This window comes from Jaculus jaculus, chromosome 15, assembly GCF_020740685.1.
Source record: "Jaculus jaculus isolate mJacJac1 chromosome 15, mJacJac1.mat.Y.cur, whole genome shotgun sequence".
Classification (NCBI taxonomy): domain Eukaryota; kingdom Metazoa; phylum Chordata; class Mammalia; order Rodentia; family Dipodidae; genus Jaculus; species Jaculus jaculus.
The window spans coordinates 35,004,551-35,019,660 of NC_059116.1; the positions used below are offsets into that span (position 1 = coordinate 35,004,551).

The following is a 15,110-nucleotide window of genomic DNA, read 5'->3' on the forward strand; positions in this document are numbered from 1 at the left end:
CAGTCCCAAGCTCCAGAGGGATGTCTATGTCCATCTAAAGGGTTCCCCAAATCAGGACCCCTTTCTGCACATGTACAGTAGGTGTGTATTGATGTATGTTCATGTGTGTGTGGATATGCATACAGAGGCCTAAGATTGACAGCAGCTATCTTCCTTGATAGCTCTCTATCATCATCTTCTTCTTCTCCTTCTTTCTTTTCTTGTTTTGGTTTTTCGAGGTAGGGTCTTGCTCTAGCCCAGGATGACCTGGAATTTCACTCCGTATTTTCAGGGTGGCCTCGAACTCACTGTGATCCTCCTACCTCTCTGCCTCCCGAGTAGTGCTGGGATTAAAGGCGTGCCACCACGCCCAGTACCCATCTTATTCTTTAAGACAGGGTCTCGTTGAACCTGGCACTCACCGGTTAGGCTGACCTACCTGGTCAGTGGGCTCAGAGATCCTCTTTTCCCCAGGCCCTCAGAACTGGGAACACAGGTACATGACCACATCCAGCATTTATTGGGTGTTAGGGATTCAAACTTGGGTCCTCATGCCTGCATTGTAAGTGCTCTAGCTGCTGCAAGCCATTCCATCAGCCTGACTCGAAACTCTTTGTCACTTCCAAACACAGCAGCTTGGGTAGGTTCCGGCTGTCACATGGGCAGTGGGAGAGGAGGGCACACGCAGGTCTCATACAGTGATCTCCATCCTGGTAGGGCTCCACGTCCCCAAAGAACCCCCAAGGATCCTCCTATCCTGAAATGGTCCTCAGCTCTAAAGGGATGGCCTGTCTTATTAAAGGACCCAAATTTGTGTCACCCCCACTGAGGAAACATGGCCACTTAATTACATCTCTGAACGTGCAGCCCAGACTCCTTCAGGAAGCAGGACCGCAATGTCTGTGGAGAACGGAGATTCCCAGGTGCAGAGCGTGCACTGGAGCACTGAGCCCAAGTGTCCATGAGTCCATACAATATGTCACCATGCTGTTACACATCATAGGAGAGCCTGTGTGGCTATTCCTATGGGGGTCTCCACCAAGGGTGTCAGACATCCAGCACCTTCCATCATAGCCCTACATGGAAGGAGAGGCATCTGAGCTAACGTCACCCTGTCACAGTGGGATGCACATAGGATAGGCGTGGAACCCCAGTGGGAGCGTGTTTTTGTGCATCAGGGCACACACATGCTGGCTGCTCACTACAAGCACTGGCATGCCCTGAGAAAGGAAAGAGAAAATCCAGGTGTGGTGGCACAGACTTGTCACCCAGGTACTTGTATCTGAGGCAGGAGGATTGTGAGTTTCAGGCCAGCCTGGGGTACATACAAAAGAACAGCGGGGGCTGGGGAGATGGCTCAGCTGTTAAAGGTGCTTGCTTACAAAGTCTGACAGCCCAGGATTGATTCCCCAGCACTCACATAAAGCTAAACAAAAACAAAAAAGGGGGACTGGCGAGATGGCTTAGTGGTTAAGGCACTTGCCTGTGAAGCCTAAGGACTCAGGTTTGATTCTCTAGTACCTACTACATAAGCCAGATGCACAAGGTGGAGCATGCGTCTGGAGTTTGTTTGTAGTGGCTAGAGGCCTTAGTGCACCCATTCTCTCTATCTCTTTCTCTCTCTCTTACATAAATAAAAATAAAAAATACTTTTAAAAAATAAAAAATAAATGGGCTGGAGAGATGGCTTAGCTGTTAAGGTGCTTGCTGTGAAGCCTAAGGACCCAGGTTCGATTCTCCAGGTCCCACATAAGCCAGATGCACAAGGTGGCAGATGTATGTGGACTTTGTTTGCAGTGGCTAGAAGCCCTGGCGTGCTCATTCTCTCCCCCTCCCCCTCTTGCTCTCCTCCTTTCTCTCTCTCTCTGTCTCAAATAAGCAAAAAAATAATAAAATAAACAGATTCCCCCCAAAACACACACACACACACACACACAGCAGAGCATTCAATCCCTTGTTCTTGGTTCTCATGAGTCTTCATTTTTCATTCTCACCAGGCTCCAGGGAGCAACTTTCTTCCAGGGAGCACTAAGCTACTCAGGGCTGCATGACTCAGCTCAGAGGCATGGTCCTGCCCTGCTGCCCTTCATGTGGAGGGTTCCAAGATCTGACGCCATGCCCATGGGGTCTGATGCTCACAGGGTCTGTCCCTGGGCTGGACACTTCTACCTCCACCATTGTGAATCCATCAATATGAATATTTGTGCAGGCATCATGGTATAGACGTGGGCTTTCCTTTCCCTGAAGCACACCCACCCACGGGAGCCTTACATGCAAACTCTATTGAACTTTTTTTGGGGGGTGGGGGGTTGAGGCAGGATCTTACACTAGCTCAGGCTACCCTGGAATTCACTATGTAGTCTCAGGGTGGTCTCAAACTCTTGGCCTCCTACCTCTGCCCCTCCAAGTGCTGGGATTAAAGACATGTGTCACCATGCCCAGCCTAACTTTTTAATATTTATTTATTTGATATAGATACATGACAGACAGATAGATAGATGAAACGAAGGAAGGAAGGGAGGGAGGAAGGGAGGGAGGGAGGGAAAAAGGAAGAAAAAATACATGAATGAGTATGGGTACCCCAGGGCATCCTGCCTCTGCAAACAAATTCCACATGCATGCACCACTTTTGCATCTGACTTTACATGAGTACTGGGGAATCAAACTCAGATCATCAGGCTTTGCAAGCAAGCACCTTTAACCACTGAGTCATCTCCCAGCCCTCTGTCAAATCTTTTTCTTTTTCTTTTTCTTTTTTTTTTGAGGTAGGGTCTCGCTGTAGCCCAGGCTGACCTGGAATTCACTCTAAAGTCTCAGGCTGACCTCAAACTCCTGACAGTCCTCCTATCTCTGCCTCCTGAGTGCTAGAATTAAAAGCCTGCACCACCATGCCTGGCTCTGTCCGACCTTTTGAGAAATAAGCAATGTATTTGTCCCCTTTCTCTGCACCCTCTCTCACACTAGAGACCTTTCTCATTGGTATGACATGGTCTCTACCATAAGCTCACAGGCATTTCCCTCACACAAAATGCCACACATGGGACACCAGTTTTTAACTCGTGGAGGTGGGGCCGTGGACTCAGTGCCACTCAGACACAGGAAGCCATCAGAGAAACTGCTGAGGAAACACAACTGCTTCTACTGTGGGGACAAAGGCATTGAGAGAGCTGACTGGGACTGGCACCCCACCCCCCTCCACCAGGTGGGAACATGGAGGGCAAATGCTGTGGCGGGGGTGGAGGGTGAAAATCCAATGACCAGACTCAACCAGGACACCACAGATATTTTCAGTGTCACAAGAGCTAAAGTCAGAAAGACTCTACAAATGTACAAAAACCCCTGAGGCCCAGAGGCCAAGGCCAGCAATCTATGGATTTAAAAGTAGATAATGGCCCTGATGGGCACTTTCTGGGGTCAAATCAGGCTAAGAGAGATGAAAACACTTGTCTACACAAAAGTCGCACACAGATGCTCCTAGCAGCATCATTCAAGAAGGCCCCAAGGTAGATGCAGCCCATTGATGCATGAGTATAGGCATACATAGGGCCTCTACACACAATGGAATATTATTAGGCTAGAAAATTCAATCGCAGATGGACCATAATGAACCACATGCAAGAGGCCTCATGCATGTGACATGATGGATAAGAAATGTCCAACATAGCCAGGCGTGGTGGCACACTCCTTTAATACCACCACTCGGGAGACTGAGGTAGGAGGATCGCTGTGAGTTCAAAGCCACCCTGAGACTACGTAGTGAATTCCAGGTCAGCTAGGCTAGAGTGAGACCCTATCTTGAAAATATAAAAAAATGTCCAAAGTAGACAAAGCCACAGAGATGGGAAGTCGATTCATGGATTTGGTGGGGCTAGAAGGGATGGGAGTTAATGTTGAATGAAGACAGGGTTTCAGTTGGGCAAGATGGAAAGTTCTGGAAACCTTTCATGGTTGCAAACTATGCGTGTATGTATAATGAACTGTTGTTCGCTTAAGGATGGATAGAGTAGTACGTTTTATGCAGGCACGGTGGCACAGGCCTGTCTTCTCAGCCACCTGGGAGGATGGTGAGTTCCAGGCCAGCCTTAGCTACAGACCAAGACCTTGTCCAAAAAAGAAGAGAAAAGAAAAAACTAAACAGTAAATGGGGAGATGCGTTAGAGGTAAAGCATTTGCCACACAAGCCTGAGGAACTGAGTTCTGATCCCCAGAACCCATGGAAATGCCAGGCCTGATGGTTCATGACCGTGATCCCAGAGATGGGGAGGAGGGGGAGGGGACAGAAGGATCCCTGGGCTCACTGGTCATCCTGTCTAGCCTAATTGGTGAGCTCCAGGTTCAGTGGAACCCTGTCTCAAAAAAAAAAAAAAAAAAAAAAAGAAACTAAGAAACTGGAGAGATAGATGGCTTTGTGGTTAAGGTGTTTGCCTGTGAAGCCAAAGGACCCAGGTTTAATTCCCCAGGATCCATGAAGCCAGATACACAGGTGGTACATGCATCTCGAGTTCGTTTACAGTGGCTGAAGGCCCTGGAGTGCCCTTTCTCTCCCTCCCTCTCTCTTTCTATCTATCTGCCTCTTTCTGTCTCTCAAATAAATAGATATTAAAAATATTTTCAAAAAGCCAGGTGTGGTGGCACACGCCTTTAATCCCAGCACTTGGGAGGCAGAGGTATGAGGATCATTGTGAGTTCAAAGGCACCCTGAGACTACATAGTGAATTCCAGGTCAGCCTGGACTAGAGTGAGACCCTACCCTGAAAAAACAAACAAAAAAGCAAGGTGGAGGTCTGGAGAGATGGCTCAACAATTGAAGCATCTGCTTGCAAAGCCTGATGGCCTGACTTCAATTCCCTAGTACCCACATAAAGCCAGATACACAAAGTGGCACATGTGTCTGGAGTTCATCTGCAGTGCCAGGAGACCCTGGCATGCCCATATACTTTCTCGCTCTCTCTCTTCTTGCAAATAAATTTTAAAAAATTATTTTAATGTAGAAAAAAATAAGGTAGAGCCCTACTGAGGAAGACATAGGTTGTTGATTACACATATGCACATACACGTGTCCACACACACATAAATACATCTACATGCACATACACATATGCCCAAAAGACCCTAAATAAACAAATACATTTGAATGAAAACAGCAGGAAGCTCTAACATGCACATGCATGCACAGTTCCCATCTCGTCTCTCTCCAAGAGAGCAAATGTTCAGAAATACTGAAGGCGGCCACTGTGCTGGGCAGTTTCTTCAACTCAGTGGTAGATATTCAGGTGTGGGTCACTCTCCACGGGGTAGCCCAGGCCCTGCGGTGGTGTCCTTGGTGTCCACCCACTTCACACCAGGAGCTCTTCCAGTGTGGCAGCCACACATGTTCCCAGATACCATCCAGGGTGAAGAGTCACCCCAGCTGAGATCCCTAGGTCAAGGAATCCTACAGAACCCCAGAGGCCCCGTATCCTGTGGTCACCTGTCCGCATGGAAACCTGGACGCTGAGTGGGGAGGGAAAGATAAGGTCAGTCCCAGAAGTGGGAGTCATCTGGATGACCCTGCCTACCCCAACAGGGGTGTGTCCTGTGGTCTGTCTAATCAATTTGTCTTTAGATAATTGGCACACGGTCCATCCTGGACACTGTGGACTTGTGGGTTGGGGTCCTTTTCTGGTGAGAAGGGATGTTGTAGGAGCTAAGCACTGTCCCTGGCCTCAATCTATTCCATGCCAGGAGCTCCCCCAATGTGACAGCCGCACATGCCTCCAGATAGCACCCACAGGAATCTACATTTGTGGGTGCCATGTGTGCACACACAGGGAGCTCTTCTGTCCCTATCTGTGGCTGGGCCAAGTCCTCTGGGTATTTGTGAGAACCCCTTACATACTACCTCTTCACCCTAAAACTTTTCTGGAGGCAGGGTCTCATTCTGTAGCCCAAGCTAGCCTGGAACTGACCATCCTCCTCTCGGCCTCCGAGGCACTTGTGACTCACCCTGGGTTTGTCGCCAAGGCATGAGACCCTGTCTCCAAGAGTCAAGTGGACAACGGGCTCTCAGCTTCCAGCTCCCCACATCCTGAGCTACACTCCGAAGTGTCCTACTCATACGGGAGTCCCGGGACCTGGCACACGTTCTGAGCTTAAAATAGTCTCAGAACACCGCTTTGTTGGGAAGAGGAAGGAAGAGAAGGATGGTTCCAACAAAGCCCAGAGCACTGGGGAAGCCAGGGGCATGGCGGTGAGGGTGGAGCTGCTGGAGGAAGGAGGGTCCCTGAGAAAGACCCACCAGGAGGGGCAGCTCAAAAAGTCCACAAAAGCCACAGAAGGAGGTCTGATTCTGTGGGGTCATGATGAGCTGGTGAAGGTGGCAGGAGATGACAGCCAATCTGTACATTAGCCACTGAGTGTGGCCACACAGGGTCAACCCAGCAGAGCCAGAGAGACTGGGGCCTTTGACACTGCCAGCAAGATGGTGCAGCTGAGCTGAGGGGCGGCTCTGGGGCGGGAACAATCAACATTCAGAGAACAGTGAATACACATGCCCTGCCCCCAATTCCCGGCAGCAAACAGTCTGAGGGTCTATGGACAGACACACACAGTGCGGTCCATCCGCATACTGGAGTATCACACAGACATGAACAGGAGCGGGGCTCTGACACACGTCACAGCGTGGAAGGACCTTGAGGACATCGTGATCAGTGAGAGAACTGGACACAAAAAGCTGTACACAGGGCTGGAGAGATGGCTTAGCGGTTAAGCGCTTGCTTGTGAAGCCTAAGGACCCCTGTTCGAGGCTCGATTCCCCAGGACCCACGTTAGCCAGCTGCACAAGGGGGCGCAAGCATCTGGAGTTTGTTTGCAGAGGCTGGAAGCCCTGGCGCGCCCATTCTCTATCTGTCTCTCTCTCTCTCCCTCTCTCTGTTCTCTGTCACTCTCAAATAAATAAATAAAAATGAACAAAAAATATTTAAAAAAAAAAAAAAGCTGCGCACGGTGGGACTCCGTGATAGGAAATGTCCAGAACAGGTGCATGCAGAAAGGAAGTGGATCTGTGGGTGTCACGGGTGGCACAGGGGGACAGGGTGATGGCTGATGGGGAAAGGAAATCTTAGGATGGTGACAGGAATAAGCCTGGTATATGGGAAGGCTGCATAATATGATAAGCTTAGAAAAAAAATGATTATATGCTTAAAGTGGTTGCATTTTAAAATATGTAAATTAGCTCACCATTTTAAAAAAGGAAACGCTGCAAGGTTTTCTACTTTGCAGAGTTCTCAGGAAGAAGTCACAACTGTTTCTAGAAGGCTCTGGACTGTCACTGGGAGCCCCAGAATGGAAGGGATGGCTCCCCAAGGAGCAGGGAGAACGTGGCTGGTCCCTGAAGAGAGGGGGGACAAGAGCCAGCAGGTGGGTGACTCAGAACAACTCAGTGCCGCCCCATCTCTCTCACTGGGACACAAAGTGTGACATTTCTCCATGCCTTAAGGGACACAGGCTGAGTCAAAGGGTGACAGGAGACATCAGCAGAGAGGGGGGCGCTCCTCTGTGCAGGCATTGGCCATTAGAGGACATGAGCCTGTGGTGAGCCGGAGCAAAAAGCCAAAGTGGGCAAGGACCTGCCAGGCTGCCTGTGCAGATGAAGTCTCATGGGCCTGTGGGGACCCAAGGAAGAGACTACACTTGTGTCAACCCTGACCAATGCCACCTTAGCTGTGGTAATGGTTCTTTCTAGAAGGTTCTAAGGCCCCTCTTCCTAAAATCAAATTACAAGAAGGGTATGGTGGGGGCTGGAGAGATGGCTTGGTGGTTATAGGTGCTTGCTTGTAACACCTGATGACTCAGCTTGGAGTCTCCACAATCCATGTAAAGCCAAACGCACAAAGTTCACATGCCCATGCATTGGCTAGAGGCCCTGGCACACCCACAGTATCTCTCTCTCTCCATCTCTCTTTTAAATAAATAAATAGATAAATATTTTTTTGGGGAAAAAAAGGGTATGATGGAGAACACCTGTCACCCCAACATCGCAGAGGCAGAGACAGGAGGACTGAAAGTTCAAGGTCAGCCTCTGCTACCTAGTGATTTCAAGGCCAGCCTGAGCCAAATGAGACCCTGTCTCAAATGTAAGGAAGGGAGGGAGGGCAGAAAGCAAGAGAAAAGGAAAGGGCTGAGGAGATGGATCAGTGGATAAAGCTCTTGCTGTGCAAGGCGGAGGGCCTGAATTCATATCCCCAAACTTACACAAATGCCAGGTGGGCGTGATGTCTGCCCCTCACCCTGGCACTGAGGAGGTCGAGACTGGGCATCTGGCAAGCTGGTCAACTGTCTAGCCAAACTGGTGAGTTCTGGGTTCAAGGGAAAGCCCTTGCCTGGGGGCGTGAAGAGTAACAGAGGAAGACACCTGATGTCAACCTCTGGCCTCAACACACAAGTGCAAACACACTCACACCCAGACACACTGAGCACACGTACATACCACACCCTCATACACAACGCATACACACCACACACATGTACACACCACACACTCACACACAACACAAACACATACACATGAAAAACAATAAAAAGGAAAGGGGGAAAGGTTACAAAGGCTGTTTGCAAATACAAAGGCCTGCGTGGCAGTACTGGGGAGGGACCCCAGGGCATGCACAGACCTCACGCACCCTGGACAAGCTCTCAATAGCTGCGCCTGTCCCAGCCAAGCAAGCACTATGTCCCAAACTGTCACTAAAGTCATATGCAGTGGAGCATGCCTTTAATCTCAGCACTCGGGAGGTTGAGATAGGAGGATGATCATGAATTTGAGGCCAGGCTGACATGCAGAATGAGTTCAAGCCCAGCCTGGGCTAAAGAGTGACTTCCAGATCAGCCTAGGCTACAGTGAGAGCCTGCCCCAAAAACCAAAAACCAACCAAACAAACAAAAGGGCTGGAGAGATGGCTTAGTGGATAAGGCACTTACCTGCGAAGCCTAAGGACCTAGGTTCTATTCCCCAGAACCCACATAAGCCAGATGTACAAGGTGGGGCATGCATCTGGAGTTTGTTTGCAATGGCTGGAGGCCCTTTTGTGCCCATTATCTCTCTCTCTCTCATAAATAAATAAATATTTTAAAAAGGAGAAAACATTCTTAAAAAAAAATAACTATAAAAAACCACTCTCACCATTTCCAGGCACAAATGAGAAAATCTAAAATAATAGCACCTTAAATGAAAAAAGAAAAAATAAACAACTTTTTCTGTTACTATGCAGTATGCCAGGAGAAAAAAGTGTCTGTTCTGCAAACGCTCAGTTGTCTGCATGTGACGGTCATTCACACTACAAAACACACCCAAATCGCCTCGAGATTCCAACCTCCTTCAGAAAACAAGGTGTAAGCGTGGGCATCCTTCCACGCCTGCAACAGTTCTGTTCATCATAGATCCAAAGTCAACAGCAAGGGCTCCAAAGCCACAGGGAACCGGGTGTGGTGGTGCCCACCTGTCATCCTAGCACTCAGGAGTCTAAGGCAGGAGGATGGCAAGTTCGAGACCAGGGGATGGATCTGGGGCTCAGTGGGTGGGGCACTTGCCCAGCACACACAGGCTCTGGGTTCCATCCCCAGTATAGCATAGACCAGGCGTGGTGACCCATGAGTGTCACCCAGCCCTTGGAGGGTGGAGGCAGGAGAAACAGGAGTCCAGGGCCAGTCTGGTCTACTTAGTGAGATCCTGTCTCAAAAGAGCAAGCAAACAGAATAGAAGAAAAAAGGGCCAGGCATAGTGGCACACGCCTTTAGTCCCAGCACTAGGGAGGCAGAGGTAGAAGGATCACCGTGAGTTCGAGGCCACCCTGAGACTACATAGTGAATTCCTGGTCAGCCTGAGCTAGAGTGAAACCCTACCTTGAAAAACCAGAAAAGGAAGGAAGGAATGAGAAAAGAAAAAAAAAGAAAAAGAAAAGAAGGTTCCCAGTTAGAAGATGGACAGAGAGACACAGAGAGACTGGGCATGGTGGAGTCTCTTTGCGCACAGAGATGTGGAGACAGGAAGGGCCCTGATTGTAGTAGCCAGCCAGTCTAGACTAATTAGTGAGTGTCAGGACAATGAGAAAACCTGCCTCAAAAAAGGCCCAAGGGAGGGCTGGAGACATGGCTTAGTGGTTAAGGTGTTTGCCTGCAAAGCCAAAGGACCAGGTTTGATTCCCCAGGACCCATATAAGCCAGATGCTCAAGATGGTGCATGCATCTGGAGTTCATTTGCAGTGGCTGGGGGCCCTGGTGCACTCATTCTCTCTCTCTCCCTCCCTCCCTCTCTCTCTGCCTCTTCCTCACTCTCTTTCCTCCTCTAAAATTAATTAATTAATTAATTAAGAAGGCACAAGGGGTTCCTGAAGATGATGTCCTAGGTTGTTCTCTAGCTCCACACATTTGCACTCAATGCCAGATACACCCTAAGAAGGCAGTCAAAAAGGGCACTCTTCAATCAATGTTCTTCCTCTGTAACCTGACGTTTTTGTTTGTTTGTCTATTTGAGACAGGGTAGCTTCACATAGCCCAGGCTGGACTCAAACTCACCACAGAACCCAGGATGACCTTGAACTCCTGATCCTCCTGTCCCTACCTCCCAAGTGCTGGGATGACAGGCATGTGCCACCACACTCATGAGTATGAGTCTTTCTCTACATTAATTATGTGTGTGTGTGTGTGTGTGTACGTGGGCGCATGCCAGAGCCTCTTGCCACTGCAAATAGCAGACATTTGTACCACATTCTGCATCTGGATGGCTGGGGGCTTAAACCCAGGCAAGCAGGCTTTGAAAGTGCTTTTAACCACTGAGCCATCTTCCCAACCCCGATTTTCTGACCTTTTAATATTTTTTATTGTTCAAGGTAGGGTCTCACTGTAGCCCAGGCTGACCTGGAATTCACTATGTAGTCTCAGGGTGGCCTTGAACTCATGACGATCCTCCAACCTCTGCCTCCTGAGCGCTGGGATTAAAGGCGGGTGTCACCATGCCCTGAAGATTCTCTTCTTTGAGACAGGGTCTCACTAGGTAGCCCAGACTGACCTCAAACTCACCATCCCCCTGCTTCCTGAGGATGGGGATGACAAGCCTACCCATGACCTTGCCCAACTGAAGAATGTTTTTAGTGGGTGCCAAGGTGGTAGGGTGTGCTTCAAGGTACAGTTCATTCTCTTCTGAGGCAAGCCTGACAGTCTCACCCCCACCTGCTCTCCCAGCATGAAAACCTTCAGTAGGGAAAGTCCTCTCCCTGAACCCTCACTATGAAACTGGGACATCTACTCCTGCCTTTCCTCACTGGATACCACAAAGACTATCCCCCCCATCAGAGCTTGTTACTGACTTACTGTCCCCCTAACTGCCCATCAGTAAACACAGCAGCTACAGGCAAGACCCGAACACAGAGCTGCCCACACAAAGTCACCACAAGTCCCAGACAGGACCTGGGCTCAGGCAGGGGACAAGTCTGTGAACTTCAAGTTGGTTTCGTGGACACCTACCAACAACTTCGGTCATCAGCCGCTCACTTGCAGCCCTGAGCAGTCCCCACTACCCAGGAAAAACCAAGTGCCACCCAGATTCCTTAATATCATTGTCCCCAAAACTCGCACCGTAGTTTCTGAAAATTTTCAGTTACGGGGGTGGGGGAGGAGCGCTTTTCTAAACCCCAAGACTTTCCGCGCCCAGAAAAGACCAGCAGCATCCTACACATTCATCTCCTCCGGGCCCCTGTCCCCAAGAGGTTTGTTTGTCTCAGCAAACTACTCACTGCCCCCTCCCCAGTCACTGTGCCCCCCCCCCCAATCTTTCCAATCCCATCAGATCAGAGATCACTGCAAGCCAGTGACACTAGCCTACCACCAGCTTCCTCATGGTCCTCCTTGAACCCCGGGCCACCAGCCAGCACCCCATTTCTCCCGATCGGACTCTTCAGGAAAGAGTGAGCCCCCTCCCCAGCCACCCTCGGTTCCCAGCCAGTCCCCCGCTGATGGGTGGCTTCCTCAGATCTCATCACCTCCCGGGACAGCTCCATCCACCTCGACCAGGACGTCCCCCTTCTCCGTGACCCGCAGCCTGCCACGCACGCGACGCCACCCCCAACCCCAACCGTCCTCTCCTTACCAGCGCTGGGCCCGAACCACCGTCTCAGCCCCGCTGCGCAGCCCAACCCAGCCGCCCGGGCCGCCAGCGGGGGGCTCCCTCCGTGGGGCGGGGCCTGCGCGCGAGGAGGGCGGGTCCCGGAGGCCAATTCCGACCAATCAGGAGCCGGGACGCTGGAGGCTGGAACTGGGGGCGGAGCCTTGAGCAGGCAGTGGGGTAGGCTGCGCACTGGGGAACGGGGCGGAGCTTCGGGCGTGGGTGGGGCCGGGGGCGGAGCACGGAGTGGCAGCTCCCTGGGCCATTCACGGGCCGGAAACTTGCAGGAAGGCGGGATTATGCTAATGAGAAAAATTTGGAAGACTCTGGCGAGGGTCAGCTTTGCGGGGACAACTAACAGGCAGATTCTATCTAGTGAGTTCGAGAGTTCGAGTCCTGGAAGGGAGGCAGAGTGAACTTCTAGTCCAGAAGTAAGGGACTGTGGAGATGGTTCCTGGGCTAAAGGCGCTTGCTTGCAAAACCTGCCGATCGGGGTTCGGTTCTCCAGCACCCACGAAAAGCCAGACACAAAAAAAGTGGCAGAAGTACCAGGCTTGGTGGCACACGCCTTTAATCCCAGCTCTCAGGAGGCTGAGGTAGAAGTATGGCCGTGAGTTCGAGGCCAGCGTGAGATTACAGAGTGAATTCCAGGCTAGAATGAGACCCTACCTCCAAAAAAAAAAAAAAAAACGTGGCATAAGTGTCTGATGTGAGTTTGCAATGACAACAGACCCTGGTGCATCCATACACACACACTAAACAAACAAAATTTGGTCTAGAGACCAAGCCTGATATTGTACGCCTTTAATCTCAGCACTGGGGAGACAGAGGTAGGAGGATCACTGAGTTCAAGGCCAGCCTGAGACTACATAGTAGATTCCAGGTCAGCCTGGGCTAGAATGAGACCCTTCCTCGAAAAACAAAATAATAATAATAATAATATAAATAAAAAAAACTTTTAAATCCGTGTCTGAAGAGTTCACTGGCAACAGGAGGAAAATGTTCCTAACTTTTATTATCATTTATCTATTGCAGTACTGGAGTGAGCCCAGGGCTTCCTGCACATTAGGCAGGTGTTGTTCACAGAGGCAGAGCCCTCATTTGAGTTTTATTTATTTATTTATTTTTATTTATTATTTTTAGTTTTTGAAGGTAAGGTCTCACTCTAGCCCAGGCTGACCTGGACTTCACTCTATATTCTCAGGGCGGCCTTGAACTCACAGTGATCCTCCTACCTCTGCCTCCCGTGTGCTGGGATTAAAGGCGTATGCCACCACGCCTGGCTGAGTTTTATTTTGAGACAGTGTCTCACTAGGTTGCCTAGACTGGCATTGAACTCACACTGTAGCCCTTGCTGGCCTTGAACTTGGCTATTCCCCTGCCTCAAACACCTGAGTGTGGGGGCGACTGGTGTGCATGCCTACACCTGGTTTATGTGGTGCTGGAGATGGACCTCAGTGCTTCCTGAATGCAGCTCCCCTGGTGAGATTGGGAGACATTTGGAATGTCTAGGCAAGCATCATTCTGTTCTGGAAACAAAACTTACTACTGGGCTGGACAGGTGCTTAGTGGGTGAAGGGGTTGTCACATAGCATGAGGATCCAAGATCAGATCCCGAGAACCCATGGAAAAGACAGGCATTGGGCTGGAAAGGTGGCTTAGTGGTTAAGGCGTTTGCCTGCAAGGCCTAAAGACCCAGGTTCAACTTCCCAGGACCCATGTAAGCAGAATGCACAAGGTGGTGCATGCATCTGGAATTCCTTTGCAATGGCTGGAGGCCCTGGTGCGCTCATTCTCATACTCTCTCTCTCTCTCTCATAAATAAATAATAAATATGTTTTTTTGAAAAGGCATGCTGGTCTGGTGGGTGCCCCCAGTGCTGGGGAAGGGAGGCAGGAGGATCACTTGGGACTTGCTGGCAGCCAGTCTAGCCTAATCAATCACTGGTAAACTCAAGGTTTAGCAAGAGATCCTAGGCAGAGAGAGGGGAAGAGATGAGAGAAACAGAGAGACAGAGAGAGGGGAAGAAAGAGGAAGAGAGAGAGAGAGAGGAGAGTGTTTCTTCTGTAGCACAGTACAGTCACCATGTTGGGTGATCTCAGGGTCCTGGTCTGCCATCTGCTGGGCTCCCCAGGGATCCTGTCATCCCTACAAGAACCTCACTGTTCATCCCTGGGCTCCTGCTGCTCCTTCTGTTGTAGACAGATAAGAGCAGGCACCTTCTCACAGCCATCTTTCCCCCCATTCCTGTTACCACCCCTCTCTGGTTGTCCCCAAAGCACATTCCCTGCCCCTCCCACCCCAAGCAATCTCTGTATAGACAGAAGTTCTATACTAGTGGCCATCCGGGCAAGAGAAGACCCAAAACTCCAAAAACTCAAGATCAGAGCTTGATGCCACACACCTGTCACTTCAGCAAGAATTGTCATGAGCTTGAGGCAAGCCTGAGCTACATTAAAGACTCTCCAAAAAGAAAAAAAATATACATGACTGGCATGGTGGTGTGCACCTGTCATGCCAGCACTGAAGAGATAGAGGCAAGAGGATCAGGAGCTCAGCTACTTAGTGAGTTGAAGGCTACATGAGACCCTGTCTCAAAAAAAAAAAAAAAAAAGAAAAAGAAAAAGAAAAATGCCAGGTGTGGTGGCACATGCCTTTAATTCCAGTACTTGGGAGGTAAAGGTAGAAAGATCACCATGAGTTCAAGGCTACCCTGAGACTACATAGTGAATTCCAGGTCAACCTGGGCAAGAGTGAGACCCTATCTCAAAGGAAAAATAAAATCTGTATAAAAGTATTACCCAAGTGTGGTGGTGTGCACTTTTAATCCCAGCGCTTTAGAGGCTGAGGCTGGAGGATTTCAATAACATTCAGGTCAGCCTGGGCTAGTGAGACCCTCTGTTTAAAAAAAAAAAAAAGGAAGGGAGTGCTAGAGAGATGGCTTAGCAGTTAAGGCATTTGCCTGTAAAGCCTAAGGACCCAGGTTCGATTCCCCAGT

General features: G+C 49.9%; 1 protein-coding gene across 1 annotated transcript in view; it reads right to left on the reverse strand.

The window, feature by feature from the left end:
- The window catches only part of Gng7 (G protein subunit gamma 7), a 127,164-nt gene extending 114,984 nt beyond the window's left edge, over window positions 1–12,180 (reverse strand). Inside the window, exon 1 of the mRNA XM_004654920.2 lies at window positions 12,098–12,180. The gene's annotated coding sequence lies outside the window, so the exon portion shown is untranslated. The remainder of the gene's footprint in view (window positions 1–12,097) is intronic.
- Between the last annotated feature and the right edge of the window lie 2,930 nt (window positions 12,181–15,110).